The sequence below is a fragment of the Manacus vitellinus genome, unplaced genomic scaffold, assembly GCF_001715985.3.
Source record: "Manacus vitellinus isolate BGI_N305 unplaced genomic scaffold, ASM171598v3 scaffold_46_pilon, whole genome shotgun sequence".
Taxonomy (NCBI): domain Eukaryota; kingdom Metazoa; phylum Chordata; class Aves; order Passeriformes; family Pipridae; genus Manacus; species Manacus vitellinus.
In genome coordinates, this window is record NW_021940578.1 from 4,484,887 (window position 1) to 4,501,325 (window position 16,439).

Below are 16,439 nucleotides of genomic sequence, written 5' to 3' on the forward strand. Positions count from 1 at the left end.
CTACAAAGGCACAAAGGCAGGTGGTCGAGGAGAGAAGCAGCTGTGCCTTCTTGGCACGAAGGTCAAGGGAAAAATCAGTTTAAGCAACTGGAGCATATAAGGACCTTCAGAACGTGCACATGGGCTGGATGTCCTTTCCATCAGTTTGTTTTATTCTGTTGCTGTTCCTTCACTCTTTCCCTGCCCTTAAACTCTGCACAGTGAACAATGTCCTGGTCCTGCCCATTGGTACCAGGGCAGTGGGGTTTTATGCCAGGCAAAGGGCTGAGTGGGAGCAAGAGCAGCTGCCAGGCCAAGGAGGGAGCCAGGGCCACGTCTTGGGTGCCAGCCCAAGCAGGGGGTGTGTGGGAGGCGTAGCTCAAGACAGCCACTCATCAAGCAGCTTCCCAGAAAACCCTCCGGATTTCTGGGAAGGGTTTCCAGGAGGGCTGTCTGTGACCTGAGACCTGGGGAAGGATGTGTCCAGAGCTGTGTTCTCTTGAACACAGCCCCTGGAGTCGGTTCACTGGCTGGAATGGCAGGTCATGTTACAGTAAAAGCTGTAAGGCCTGATTTCCACATTCTCTATTTCCAGGCTGAGGCAGGACAGATGATACTGTTTATAACTTCAGTGCAATGTACACTCTACAACCTGTGGCCCATACAGAAGCAGAGATGGGCAGCAGTAGAAAATAGCCATAAGGGCAGACTGCAACCCAGCACGTCCCTGCCTGCCTTGTGTGGGATTTACCAGGTCTAGGGTGACATCTTTAAATACTCCACTCCTACACAAGCATCATCACTCCCTTTATGCCCCTTTGTGCTGCCAGAGATGCAGCAGCCACTGAAGTCTGGTACTTGAGCTCTCCTAATTCACATGGAAGCAGTTTAGGAGGTGTCTGACTGTGGGCAGCAGAACTGACAGAGCTGACTCCTCAGTCATCACATCTACAGCCCAGCACGGCAATTTAAATGTCCCTAGATTTCAGTTAAATTTAATACAGTGCAGCACCTAAGGTAGGTTCCTCAGGCAAGAATCATAGAATCATAGAATCTGTCCAAGACTGTCCAAACTACCAGTGAACACTTTTTGTCTACCTATGAACACTTATTGCTTAGTTCTGTATGTGCTGTAGGGTGTGAAACCACATATCCCAATTCATCCCCACTGAGGGTGTGTAACAACAAGTTCCAAGCTATTGGGAGCTTATACAATGATAATAAAGTAAAGCTACAGGCTTTTTGTGTAGAGCACTTCCCCTAAAGAATGCTGATTAACGGGGAGGACTCTACAATAACATAACACCGTGTTTTTTTAGCCAATAATTTGGTTAAAGCTGTTCCTTTCCACCTGGTTTCTCCCCTGTACCTGTGAGTGGGTGTGTTCGCTGCGCCCTCTGGTGGGAGCACCTGAGCAGCACAGGAAGGTGTGTTCCCGTCTAAAACTTGCATCTGATGAGGTGACAAAAGCGCTCTTCCACCACCCAACGCGAGCTTAGCAGGACTTGCCTAGGTGATCAACAGTGGATGGTTCCCTAATTTACGAGGCGAGCAGTTATCCCAGTGGAATTTACTGTTTGCCTTCCCTACCATGGCGGGCAGCACAGGGGGAGCAGTAGAAGACACTAATCTAATTGTCTTGCCGAGCTCATTAAGGAGTCTGTGACACGGATTCCAGCTGGGTGCCTGGGCTGGGCAGCCTGAATGTCCCCCGAGCTGCAGGAGAAGCCTGTTTGCCCGGGGAACACCGTCACACCGACAGAACAGCAACACGCCACTGGCTCCAGACATTTGTGCCACCTGCTCCTGCATCTGCTGGAAACTCATTCCTGGAGCATGGGCACATCCTGGTTTGTACCTGGGTGGGCCAGAGGACGATGGACACACTCACTGGAGCGATGCATAAGCTAAATTTGCACATTATTCCTTAGCCTGTGGAGTTGTCTGCCTTCCAGGCTGGAGGCAGCCCTGCCTGCCTCTACCTCTCGTTCCCCAGCAGAGAGCACTGCAAGAGCAGTGTTAGGAGCAGAGTCACCTTGGAGCAGTGAGGGATTAGGCATAAGGTTTGATCTTTACCAGCTCCTGTGCAGTCTCTGACTGCTCCTCCAGTTTTGCCTATATATGCCTATCACCCACTCTGGACACTGAAGATACTCTGTCTTGTGGCTCCTGCTCCTCTTCACCAAATAGATCTCCAAGGGGAGATCAGTTCTAAAAAGCTCAGGCATTGATGACTTTTTCTGGGACACAGTGCCATTGGCACTGTTTGGGCACCTCACTTGCTTGATCCAGACAGCAAAATTCCTACCTGCTTCCTGGCCATCATCACCTGATTTTCATTTTCCCCCACCAGGTGGAATGAGGAGGTGTTTTTGCTCATACCTGTTCACCTCAACAGCTGTACAGACGGGCTGCTCTGGAGTGCTTCTCCTTCCCCATCATAACTTTCTGGTAGTGATCTCAAACTTGGAAAACATTGATTGTCCAGTCCCTGGACTGCTTCACGTGCCCAGTGGGATATTGTTGGGGAATCAAACTCTTTCTTGCTTCAGCCATCCATTGAATTTGAGCTCTGGGGGTACCACACACCATGATGTGTCTGCTCCTCTGCCACAGGGTGCCCTTCAGTTCTGTGAACTGGAGGAGGTAGCTCTGCAGAGTGCAGGTATTCTGTCCAGGGGATGTGGGTACAGGCAGGGGAACCAGAGGAACACAGGTTTTGTGGTCATGCTGTGGGCCTATCAAAGCACCGGGAGAGTGGGCCAGATCTGGGAAAACACTGTGTTCCAGACACTGTTGTTACAGCACGTGGAGTGTTTCTAGGGAATTTCATGAGGATAAATGTGCACAGAAACATTGTGGCCTCCACAGATCAGACACCACAGGAGCCACATCAGGGGAAGTTCCTAAATTACTCTCTTGCCAGTACGGAATGAACCCGACCAGGAAAGGGTTGAGCCGACTATTCCTGGGACTTGTTTTGTCTGGTGGCTTCCTACAAAGTGGAGCAAGGACTCACCAGCTTGTTCCACATCATTAGCAGCTGGCAGCTTGCCAACCATTACCAGCCTAGTCTGGATCTCACCCAGCATCTTGGAGATGAAAGACATTGCAGCACCACTGCACTCACTGTTTTAGGTCCCAGTCCAGCTCCCACTGCAGTCAGTTACTGTTTTTCCTCTGGGTGCAGCTGGAGCTGGGTCTGACATCCCTGTAGCAGATGTATCTCAAGTCCTCAGATTGGTGAAATATTGGTAAAACAGTCCAACACAGCAGATAGGTGCCTGCAACCCCGCTATTTTAAAACCAGTAACACAGTCAAGCAGGAGCATGAGGAATTGTGTTTCTTTCCTGAAAACACTGAAGGCTTGAATTTAGAGCAGCCAAAGCACCTGGTGAAAGGAATCTAGAAGCCTGCTTAAGTGCATGTCCGTGGGAGGCTGATACTCTTTCCAAAGTGCATCCCTGCCAGGAACACCATCAAAGAAATCTCTCTGGTGGTGATGAGCATCCCAACAGCACTCATCTGCCCTAAGAATGGCTGAGGTCATTGCTCAGATTTTAGGAGCATCCTTGGGAGAAGTGTGTGTCCAAAAGAGTATCTATCCAAAGTCACAGTGAAGACTACGTAGCGTCCAAGAACATAATGAAGAGACACATCACGTGGCTATTCTGTCAGCAAGATTTTGTTGAGAGCATTTCAAGTGATTTGATGGGCATCCTAAAGGCTGTAAAATGCACCTGCATATTTGAATTCCTTCTATCTGTCTCATTTTGCAGTGAGGGATTATTGACTCCTCCTGTTTTCCATGTGGAAAGCTGAAGCACAAAGACAGTGGGCACAAAATGATCAAGCAGGGATGAGGCCAGGGCAGGGACTGCCTTGCCCAAAGGTCAGCAGTTGTCTGTCACAACATGTACTCCCTCAGTCAGCTGTGCTTGGATGTTCTGGATGGAGTCTTGGGTTCTTACATGACTTGGCCTCTGATTCTGAACACGTTTTCATGGCTAAAATAGGTTTAGTTCCACCTCCAGGGCCAAGACACCAAGGAGCAGCTGCTTGGTCATTCTGCCACTGCAGGCTGAGCCACCAGGGGAGCAGCAGCCTGGCAGCACAGGAACAACACGGGCATTCAAGGGGATGGGAAAGTGGGTAAAATTGTAACCGGCAAAAGACATTTTTTCCACACTAACACGGAACTGAATTCAGGAGCTTGAGGTAAGAGGATGCCACTAAGGCCAAGAATTCAGTCTTTTGTTTTTTCTCTCTAGAAGAACAGGAGGTGTGATCAGTGGGAACGAGTGACTGAGAGCCCTGAGAGCCCTTGGTTACTGGGAGGCTGTTCAGAACTGGCCTGTGGACAACCTGGATCCCTGCTGACTCAGAGAGCCACCACCACTGACCGTGGGAAGGCCAGCTCTGGTTCTGCTGGAAACATCAGAAAATACTGGTGGCTTCACACTGTGGTAAGGATGACCTGTAGCACAGTGCTGAGATATCTCAATAGCTTTCCCTCCGAAGGATACATGAAGCTTCCAGAGGTCTGTGGGGAATACCAGGAGCCCATGAGAGCCTTTTTCCAAGAACCAGCATTATTGAAGTGCAGTGGGTGAGCAGAGCTATTCCAGCCTTGGCAGTTCAGTAAAAATGTAGCCTAAATAGCCAAATATAGGGTATATAGACAAATATAGTCAGAAATAATCATGATTTCTGGAGAATGAAAAGGGGATCAATGGGAAAAAATAGCAGCATCCCTCTCTGTGAACCCCCTTCCCTCCATCCTCATAGCCTTCTCTGTGGGCAAGGCTGGGATTAATAGGAAACATATGGGAAGAGAGTCTGTGATCCAGGGCTCCAGGATGAGCAGCTGAAGCATGAAGGAGCTACCTGGACCCTATTCAGGAGTGAGCTCAGGGATCAAACATCTTGTGAATGGGGAGTGGGCTGGGTGGGGAACTTAAAAGGTGCAGGGTCCAGTTTGGTGGTTCCCACCCTCCCAGGGCAACACGCCAGTCTGAGAATGTTCCAGATGCAGCACAGCAAAGCATGAGAGTCACTAACCATACCCTGCACCTGCCCACAACACCTCTTTCCCTTCCTCCCAAATCAAACTGTCAGAACTGGACAAGCCATGAGGGACATTGGTCCTTGCTGAGGTCTAAAGACAATGTATAATGCAAGTGAACAGTGTGTTGTTACACAGCAGAATAGAGTTGCTTCCAATTCAAACCCTAAAATCATGGTGACAACCTGCACCGCCTACATGCTCTTGTCATCCCTCAACTGGAATTATAGCAGAAACATGGTGAAGAAAATTTTCAGTGTGACAGTGCTCTGAATATCTTTGTTTCCTGTGTTTCTGCTTCTCTGCAGTTTAACTAAAAAATACCTGCAAGAATGCCATGAAATATCCTTCATCTTAACAATACCTCTCACCTCCCTGGATTTGCACATCATCACTTGATTTAATCTTTCCCTTAAAAATAAGGAGTGGGTTTTTTTAAAGAGGAATTAAATAATCTAAGTGAGGGTGGAATGCACAGGAGACAAGCTCAGTTACAAATGCTCTGCTGTTTTATTAGCTAACATCAGCATAAAGTGCTCAGTAAAATGGCTGCCCATCCCATCAGTTTTATTACCTTCCACATGTGCTTTTTTATTATCATTAGCTGAGCTTTAAACAATCCTTTCCAACCTTTCCCGTGTCTTGATCTTTGCTGTCCTCACTCCAGAATTAAGTAACAAGGTTGTAACCAAGCATTTTCTATGTCTTACTGTACAAGGTTCTTTGGGTTATTCCAGGACTACTTTCTTTACCTCATCCCTGACATGGTGATTGTGCCATGAAGTCTGTGCACAGACCCCCTGAAATTACCACTCTAACTACAACATGAAAGCTCTGGGTGACCTTCAGATTTATCTCAGTTAATCTTCTGTCCAGCATGGCTTTAAAAAGATTTGGTCTAACAGCCCAAGACTTGGATTAAGTTTTATGGGAACAAAAGCAGTAATTGCTACAATTTGAACGTATTTTTTTCTTAGGTTTGTTTTTTATTTAGTGGATGGGAATTTCCATTTAAAAATGCTCTGCAACGTTACAATCTGGATACAGGAACAGTGAGCCAACATGGCTCTTTGCAATACAGCAATAAACCCTCAAGGACTCTGTGTCCTATTGTTGCAGTTTTATGGGCCCTGCCTCTTTTTCTATAAATTTGAAGCTGTCGGTCACCAGATCCTTCTAGAAAACTCCTCACCCGCTTTCCCCAAGAACTCCAGAATAACCTGCAATGCTCTGAAACATCTCAGGATTTCTTTTGGGACCAAGTCTGGACAGGAGGATCTTTCAAAGCTCGGCCCTTTCCCTTTCCCCCGATGCTGAAGAGCTGCCTCCGTGTCACCGATGCCAGAGCTTCCTCACTGCCATCCAGCCCACCCAGAGACACCCACCCAGGCTGTTTGGAGCTGTGGCCCCGGGTGAGCTGTTCATTCCCTGGCAGCCAGGACTCGGTGAGATGGGACTCTACACTGCCTGTCAGGGGTTGCACTGGTGTGTGTTGTGCATGCAAGACTTCGGAGCTCTTGCTCTGCTGGGGCCACCAGCCTGGAATGTGCTTCCTCCTGAAGGGTGTCCTAGTGACAGTCTAAAGGAACTTTGTCATTTTGGCTCGACTCTGTGTTCCAGTTACCTGGGGGGTTGTGCTGGTGGCTGAGAAGTTCTGCCCAAGCCAGTGCCTTTCCCTGCACTGGGCAGAGGGTGCTGGTGGAGGGGCAGAGATTCCTCCCAAGTGGGAGGAATTAGAGTCATGCAAATGGCAGACAGATGCTGAATTCCTCCATGCTGGGATTCCTCAGGAGAAGAGAGTGCCGTGCTGTAGGCACAGGGACAAGGTGTGAGTAGGAAGCGTGTAGGGAATGGGGGAGCCTCTCCCACCAAGAATATGTGCTTTGTACCCTCCACTTCTCTGCTTTTCAGCCAGCCAGCAAAATTAAAAACATGTGAGGGGTGGAGCAGGAGGGCAGGGATTTATGGGTTGGTTTATAGGAGATGATATAAAACACTTTTATGTCAAGTCCTCTGTTGTGTTAATTTCCTTTCTCCTTCTCTTGCTCTTTACTTCACCACATGCAGGAGAGGCAGAGCAGGACAGATCCAGGCTCTCTGCAGTCCCAGCACAAATCTATCTACTGGCCTGTGGTCAGTGGCCAGCCCACCCCTTCTCTTACTGTGCCATTTATTGTGGCTCATGGGAAATGAAACCTGGAGCCAGGTGATGTCTTTGTGCTGTGGGCACTTCAGACTTGTTGGTTCACCAGCTCTTCTCACAGCTGTGCTGAAATGTGCCCTAAATGCCACTGCCCTTGGGATACCTTTTTGTCTAATCCTCAGGATTCCATTGCAGTTTTAATCCCATTGTCAAGACCTACATGGTTCACAGTCTAAGGGGATGAGGCTGGTAAAAGAAGTAGAGTTATTTTTATTTTGTGGATGTGTAGAGACGCCTGTGAGAGTTGGTAAGTGGCTGAATGTAGGTTGTGCCAGTGTGTGAGCTTGTTGTATGTTGGCTACTGTGAGAAACAGGTGACTCCTTAGCAAATGACATTATTTGATGTAGTTCACACTTCTTTGTCATCTCTGACCGAAACAATGAGGAAAGGTAAGGGATGAGAATGGGTTAAGAGGGAAGGGGAAGCAGCATAAGCAGATTTTAAAAAATAAATTAGTCACTGCATTCAAGGCAAACGGCAGCCTGTGGATATATCCCACCCAAAGGGGACTGAAAAAGTGACCTCATGCTGCTTGTCAAATCCAGCCCCATCCCTCCCATGACTACCTAATGCTGCAGCTCCATCTGTCAGGAAGCGAGTCCTCACCAGGGCCAGCTTTACCATAGAGACACAACAGTGCTCGTCATTTGTAGTGACTCTATTAGACAGCCTGCCCTGGTCAAGGCATTTTCCAGTAAATCTGGGAGCAGCAAACAATTACTAAGTCCTGCACTGTCACATGTACATGATGCAGAGTGGCTGAGTGCTTAGGTGCAAGTTTGTGTCATGCTTTACACACTGTGCAAACCCCCTTGGTTCGTCTGGGCATCGCTGCTGTGCCAGAAGAACCTTGTCCTGGCCCTGGATCCTCAGTGTGCTGGGGGGGTGACCAGACTGGGTCACCTCTGCCTCGGTTTTGTTGTTCAGCTCGTGCATAACATCCTTGGAAAATGCAATCCAGCCAGGCAGGGCAAACTGCAGCAACCATCCCTGCAGTACCTCACATGTTCTCTGCACCTGATGAACTGTACATGAGCTGACCACAGACTGTCACTTGGGCATAGAGGGCAGAGCTGCAGAAAATCTTGGTTCCTCTTATTCAGGGGCACAGGCAGAGAACACAAGGAGGAAAGGCTGCCACTTTCTCCACAGACAGCTGCTCTTTCCTCCCTTCCTCCCGTTTCTGAGGCATCTAAAAACCCAGGGTCAGCCTTCTGCTTCCCAAGCCAAACTTCAATCCCAGCACAGCAAGATGCAAGTCCTGGCTGAGCCATGCTCACAGTACCAAGGCTAATTCAACGCAGAACAAGGTCATTCTCTGCCCAGCTACTCACACACATACCCACATACCCAGCCCCAGCACTGGTCCAACACTGGCTGAGTTGTAACCTGCCCTAGTGCTCTTCCTTTCCTTTGCTTTTGTTATTTTCAAAGATGAACCACAAAAGTAACCTCTCACTGACTAAAGTCCAGCAATTTCTTTGGTGCAGGAGAGCCAGATTGCTGCTCAGAGACTCTGAGGAGTGTGCCAAGAGGTACTGCCTCAGGGATCCTTGAGAAACAGTCTCTGTGTAAATCTTTCCCCTTGGATGTGTTTCATGGAGTCATCCAGAGCCTCATCAAAGCCAAAGGCAACACAGAGGGGTGGCAGGCAGTAGCAGGTGACTGGATGTGATGGTGCAGGAGGCCACCTGAAAGGATCAGGACACCACAGCCTCTGCCTGGGTACAGTTTGTCAAGAACTCTGAGCACAGGTTGGGCTTCAGCCAACTTGGCTTGCACAAGTAGCGTTTCATGAGGATTTTATGGGGCTCCCTGGGACCACGGGCAGTGGCAGCCCCCCTCTCCCCCTGCCTCATCACCCTGATGTTAAGTTATTTTACAATTATTATCTGAAGTCAGTGTTTAGCTGTTGCCCAGGTAACAGCTCAAACATGCCTCACCTCATGGCCTCCCTGCAGCTTCACATGGCTGCTGGAGAGCTGGGAAGCAGACTGAGTGCCAGGCGCTGAGGAAATGAGCTTTGCAGCCTCCCCAGGACATCCCAGAATATTGGAGAGCTTGGAGGAGAAACATCCCCAGCCAGATTCCTGGGCAGGCACCTCATTCAGCACACAGTGCCTGACACAAAATCCACAGCATCCCCCCCACTCCTCACACCCTCCAGCTTCTCCAAACACGTGCAAAGCCACGAGGCAAAGGCAGCCCAGCTCACACCACCCCCTCTGGAACCTCCCCCCTACCTGCAAAGGCAGGCCCTGGGATGTATCCTCTGGGAAAGGACACACACTGGGAAAACCTACAGCCAAACAGATAATCCTGCAGTACACACTCTGTCCTCCGGAGCCACTGCCTGAGCTGGATACAAGAACTCAACACACGGAGCCTTTCAGTCCCTGCAAGGGGTTAAGCAGCTGGAATGAAGGCTGTGGCAGGCACTCAGCAATCCCAGACTGCTAATACGGGATTAATAATTCAGGCAACTCACTCACTGAAGTCACGGGGAATGTCATCTGGGTAAAGGGGTCATATCAAGTCTGGTGTCCCTTTTCTACAGCCTTTGTATCAAATGAGCTCATCTCCCAGGCCAAACACAGTTCTGGCAGTGTTGCTGCTTGGTATATCATGACCACAGGTTTACCTTTCCAAGGCCTGTAGAAGTTAGCTGCATCCCATAAATCATCAGGGACTCCTCAGGGACTGACTGGCAGCTCTGTGCTCCCTGCAGTTTGCAGCCCTGCCTGCCTGCATGCCACAACCACAGTGAGATGTTCTACATTCACAGTCGAGCCACAGCAAGTCTGTCCCAATTCCCCACTCCTTCAGGGAATGCTGTGGCCTTTGTCAGAGAGGAGCAATGCTGTACAGCAATTAGGCAGCTTAAGGACTCATGGAGGCTCTCACATGCTGCTGACTAAGGTTACAGTCCAGTGAGATTTCACCAGTGTTGGCCCAAAATGTATTTACAGCCAGTGCTCGATGTGAGATGTGATCCCTGGTTCTGTCAGTCGTCCATCATGGAACAGCCCCACGATATGCCAAGAGTGTTCTCAGCCTCCAAACAAAACCCAGGAGTGGGAAGGAGTTCACACAGTCTCCCTTACATAGCTACAGATAATCTGGCCCGAAGTCGTTCACTGTCCTTAGTCAAAATACATATTATTACTCTCATGTTGCATGGGAAAATACATCAACTTTGCTTGTGACTCTGTATTTACTAGCTGAGGTTCCTGCTGCAGCTCTATCACCATGGCTTTAACAAGCAGCTCATGCTTGTTTATTCTTCCTACCCAGCTCAGTCTTACAGCCATTTGCCACCCCTCTGGTATCTCAGCCTGCCTTGCCAGCCCCAGCCCAGCCTCAGCTTGGATCTGTCTGGGCTGGTGAAGGTGAGTCTGTGATGTTTCGGACCTCTTGCACTCAATGGTGCATTGAAGCACATCAGGAAAGGATAAGGTCAGGTATTTCCTTTGGGCTGGGTGCCCAGTAGCTTTGGAGCAGGGGAGGAAGAGAGTTTCCAAGGCCCCCTTGGAAGGTGGGGCCAGTGCTGCTCTGGCATGGCAGGAGGAGAGCAGTCTCTTGCCAAGCCTCCTCTGGACCCCTGATCAAACACTTTGGGGCACCCCCTTTGTGCTAATAGATGAAACCACTACTCTCATGAATCTGGGTGCCCAAAGCCAAGTTTAGATACAGTCTAGACGCAGTAGCATATTTATAACCTTGGCACATGACGTGGCAGCAGTGGGGTATAAACAACATTCAAAAGTGATGAGGTGCCACGTTATTTATACATCAAAGTGCTCCACGGAGGTACCACAGCCCTGAGGGCAGAAATCACAACTAATTGGAGATAGGAAGAAGCTGCCCTATCAGTGGGAGTGGGGGTTTTGAGAATGGGACACAACAACAGTCAAGATCACTGTCTAACCTGAGCTCCACTGACCACATCTCACTGGGAATTCTCAGTACGCAAGAATAAATTTGATTTTACCTGTTGCCACACGCGATGAAGAGAGTGAAGAGCAGCTGAATGGCTCAGCCACTGCCTGAGATGTAGGCAAATTTCCATTCTGTCACAACAGCAAAACCATCCATATTCAGCAGATAAAATTCACAGTGAAACTCTACTGACAGCTTGGCACGACCAAGTGGAAGTAACTCTCTCACAAGTCTAAGAACTGACTAAGTCATGACAGGAACACGAATCAGCACCTGTACCACCTCTTGAATACAAGAGAACATGAGTGCAGTGAGCCTGCAGCTGCTCAGGTGTGAGGCAGTAAGGCATTACTGGATATACAACCTCTGCAGCTCCTTGTAATTAATTCAATTTTATGCAACATAGGTGCAGCCCACTGTTAAGCAATATTTGGGTGACATTGTCCTGAGCTAACGAGGTCAGATAAAGATCTAGCTGAGAAAACAGAAGAATTACAGAATGATATGTTCCAGAATATTGGCCTGTTTATGGATAAAACTGATTTAGTGGAGGGTTAATACCTATGGATCTCTTTGATCTCTTGGGCTGAAATGGGATGGAAGTACAATTTTTGGCCCGGGAGCCTGAGCTTTCAGCCATCTCTCTGGTTTCCTTGTGGGAACTGCACCCCTAGAGTAGGCTCACAAGATGATTTTGATTCCATCTTGGCACTGATACAGGAATCAGGCAGGGTTTTAACTGCTTATGCTTCTCAGCAGGCAGTGGCTCTCTGGTGTGTTATCAGTGTGGCTCAGTGGTGCCTGGAGGCTGTTAACATCCCAGACCTCTGAAACACCCCTGGGACAGCCCGGAGACAGCAGGCAGAGCCATGGGATCAAGTCACTGATAACAGGATGAAGGAAGTTTCCATGTCAAATCTTCCTTCAGCCCTTGGGGGAAAGGAGTGTCACATCAAGAGCTGGACATGACTGCTCTTCCCTCTCCTCTCTCCATCTTGCTACACAAGGTTTTAGGTTACTGCCTCTGGGAGGGGAGAACCGGTTCTGCAGGTGATGGTGGGGGAGCAGGAGGGGAAGAGTGAGGTTGGACTCCTGTGGCAATAAATACCCATCTGTGTCCTTTGTGTGACTTACATGTCATGAAACACCTCAACCTTCCACCCGGAAAGAAATTTTTACAGACATAATTGGCTTTAATAACAGCCTGCAGGAACACGGTACTTTCTCCAGGGAATCCCACACACCGGGCAAACATCTGACCTACAAACCTCAGCCCTGGACACAGAGATGTCACTGTCACTCAGAGATGGATTATGCCAGCAGAAAGCATACTGCCCAAATGTTAGCTCATCCTAGAAGTCAGAGAAAGGTCAAGGAGTTGAATCCTCCAGTGCTTTCGCTGGGAAAATGTACCTTTTTCCTAGCAGGTTTTTAAGGAAACATGGATGCCAGGGGTCTCTGCTTTCAGGTATCTGCTGCCTTTTTTATAAAGTGAATCTAGTCTTTGGAGGGACAGGGACAGACAACGCAGGCCAGTGACTTGCAGGTCTTGGAAGCCTTCTAGTGGGAGGCCTCACTGCCAGCAATCAGTTCTATGATTTGTCATCAAGGCCTCTCCCCTCGCTTGTGCCCGTCTGACCTGTGAGAAATTATGTCAGCCCAGGCACTTGAACTGGATTTAGGCAGAGAAAGAAGTGGCAGCACAGTGAACCAAGCTGAGGAAGCCTGCACATGCAGTGGTCATGGCTGGTGTGCACTGCTCCCAGTCCTTCCCGGTGAGCAGAGGAAACACTAATCAAAGCTGGAATCCACAAGAACTGAGTATCCCCACTGCTCCTTCCCACCCCCTCAGCAGCAGGACAGCAGCTGGCTTCAAGGCTTCAAAGATGATAGGGCTGACAAAAGTATACGGCCCCTTTGTGTGGGGAGATGGATGGGGGACAGTCCTTGCAGCTGCAGCAAGGCCTTGGTGCCAAGTTCAGGGAGATTTCCCAGAGCTCTGTGCTGAGCTGTACAGCCTCCCTTCAGCTGTCTCTGCAGCTGTGTTTGGGCTTCCCTTATTCCCATCCAGGGACAGCAGTGACACAACCAGCTCTCTCTGGGCTGTATGAAGTCCTTTCACCATACCTGGAGAATAATAAGCCGTCCTACCTGCAGGGCCACCCCTCCCTGGCACCAATCCCTCAGCTCAGGTGATAGGTCCCATACACCCAAAGGCCCAGGCTTGCCTAAGAGCATCAGAGCCAGATCCTGGGTGTGTCCATGCACGTTTGCCCTTCATCGCTTCCCAAAGCCTCCACGCTCCCCCAGGCTTACTGCTGGAGATCTGTATCACTGTGTTCTGTCTTGTTATTAAGATTTATCTTTCAATGAGCTTATGCAGATTGCTGTAGTGACGCCCAGTGATGTCATCACCCTCACCACAGCTTCCCAGGCGTTTTTGAGTCATTCTCTTGCCACACAAGCACTGGCACTTGGCTGAATGGTAAAAACACCTTCCCCTCTCAGAGCAGCAGATGCTCAAGGACTGGGAGAGAACAGGCTTAAATGCACTGGCCTGGTCCTGGGAGTGAGAAAGCCTGGTGGGTTTGCAGCCATCTCTCACCCACTCTGGGCTGGCAAAGCTTTACTGGGTTCTTTCCTTCCTTCAGTCTCTTGCTGTAGTTTTAAGATTAGGCCAAGTGCTATTCCTATTTAAAGTTATTTAATGTAAAAGCATTAGTTTCTTAACATGACCATTTAATTAATAGTGGAGCACAGAAATAAAAATGTCAAAAGAAAGAAAAAAAAAAAGGCAAAAAAACTTCTCAATGCAAGCTTCAATTTTTTCCTGACCATATTGGGTATAGAGATTCCCACTGAATTTCACACCATGTCTGCCAGGTAAAAGATTTCTCACCTCTGCTACAGTCCTGACAGCTGGGCCAGGGAAGACTCAGCACCAACCATTGCTATCAGTACATTTATCACACAGAACAATGGCTGCAGGTTGACAAAGGTAGGAAACAGGTAGTCCTACTCAGGGAACCATTAGGAACATCAGCATGTTAAATTACAGGCCTTGCTGAGGTCTTCCTTTAGAGGACTGCTATTAGTCATTATCTGTGAAACTAGATTGTAATCTCCATGGGATTCCAGCAACTCCTCTGTCTTTTACTATGGCCTTTCACACAACTTCACTACTACAAAGGGATCTGTACAGGTGAAAATAGCTAACAGGAAAGTAGTACCTATGTGGATATGCAGTAGTTTTCAGGTCTGAGTACTTTCCACTTGTTTCACAGCCAGGGACTTCCTACAAACTACAGCAGCTCGGGAACAAGGAGGAACATCATGATTACAGTATTTAAGGCTGATATGGAATTGTGTGATGCAGCACAACTTTAGCAGTATGATGATAAGATTGCTAGGGAATTCTTAGGATTGGGAAGGAAGGAAATGATACATAGAAACTAGATCCAACACACTTTCTATTGTTAAAGATTGCTGAGAAATACGTAGATGCACACAAAAGCTAATTCTGCTTTACACAACTACCTTTTGTCTCATAATTTTTTTAAAGGAATTTTACATCTAAGCTTTGCACATTTCCCATTTTCAGTGCTAGTTATCTGATGCCAGAGACAAACAGACAGCAAATGACAGTGTAAAGCAAGAACACCTTTCTACAATGTGGGCAATCTGTCTTGTTTAGGCAGCTCTTGTGAACTTCAAACCATGTGTGTCCATGACACACAACAGAGCAGCAATGTCCCAGTGAGACACTTGCTGGCTGCTTTTTCACCTCAGCTGCTGATCCCAGCCTAGTTAGGGAATGCCTCCCAAAAGGGATAGTGTCATGGATCTATGTGCTTTGGTGAAGAACCATTGACATCTTGTATTTAATTCCTTTGATCTACACAGTATGTGGAGCAGAGCAAGAGTCCTTTCTCTGATTCTGATTACGTGTTGGACCATGGCCTCACTCACAGAGAAGAGGGTTTCTTGGCAATTTGCTTATTCTCATTGCAAAAACATCACTTCTGTCTTGATTTCTCCCCCTGCTTGGTGTGCAGACACCAACCATGGCCTCATGATAAGGGAATCATTGTTATAAATAGCAGTTATAAATAGCTATCAGACACAGGTCACTAGGTCTGTGTTACTCACAGCAAATGTGTCAGCCAAAGTTCTTCCATCAGGAAACTGCATTTCCCACCCTTTGTCTGTCTCACACTCTCCTCCCTTCCTAAAGGTATTTGAGGTATTAACTCCTTTATCTCCAAACTGTTTTCCTCTCCAGTTCCCATTCTCTTTCCTTTCTTCAGCATGGCAAGGAGAGAGTGACATACAGACACTCACTTTGATGATGACACTGGTCATTGGGATTCTCTCCTGGCCTGACACCACGGTTTAGAAAGTGCATTCTGATGCAACAGGGAGGTGCCTGACCAGTGCTGCCCTTGTGACAATAATTAGTATAAGTTAAGCAATAAAGAAGCTACAGTCAGGTCATATTAGTGAGTCAGAGCAGAGAGAAGCACTTAAGGGATGGAAAGTCACAGCACTGAGTTGCTCAGGACAAACTGCCCAAGCCTGGGGAAAAGACATGCCAGAGGCACCAGGGAAGGCACTGGGGAAAGGGCAGTGCTGCATATGTGTCAAGTAGCCCTTTGTTACAGGCCGTGGGAACCTCAGCTGGGAAGCCAAAATTAAAGTTAGACCATTTTTAGGTAGCAGTGAAAAGGCTGGAAGGGTAACACTGTTGGTCCCAAAGAGACAGTTGAAATTACAGAGAAATGAATGTTACACAATTGTCTTTTATAGACACCCAGGGGCAGGTGAAAGGGAGGGCAGGGTTGTTTTTCCCTGAAGTATCTATACTGGCTATTCTCAGAAGTTACTGAGCAGAAGACTCAATTACACAAATTCCTAATATAGCAAGTTATATGATCATGGGCTAGTTTTTTTAAAAAATTTTGACTCACCCATTTGTCCACTTCCAATGGTAAAGGTCTTTACTCTGTGGAAACTCTTCCTAGCAGAACTTGAACTGACTCAAGGGAACATTTATTTTGGGAGACTGTCCTTTAAAAAGAAAACAGGGTGAAAAAAAAAATCAACTCTGAGCACTATTCATGTTTATTCATGTCTTAAGTAAACTGCTTCCTGTGCAGACAGAGTAACACAGAAACCAGGCAACTCCCAAACCCAGGAGCACCATGTCCCTGTGAAGAGACCTCTGGAGTGGAATTCAAGACACTGTGGCTCA

General features: G+C 48.1%; 1 long non-coding RNA gene across 1 annotated transcript; it reads left to right on the plus strand.

The window, feature by feature from the left end:
• The first annotated feature begins 4,043 nt into the window (after positions 1 to 4,043).
• Positions 4,044 to 7,053, plus strand: LOC108640856. The gene is made up of 2 exons (XR_001921549.1): positions 4,044 to 4,446; positions 6,023 to 7,053. It is a non-coding gene; the product is annotated as an uncharacterized LOC108640856 (long non-coding RNA).
• The last annotated feature ends 9,386 nt before the right edge of the window (positions 7,054 to 16,439 follow it).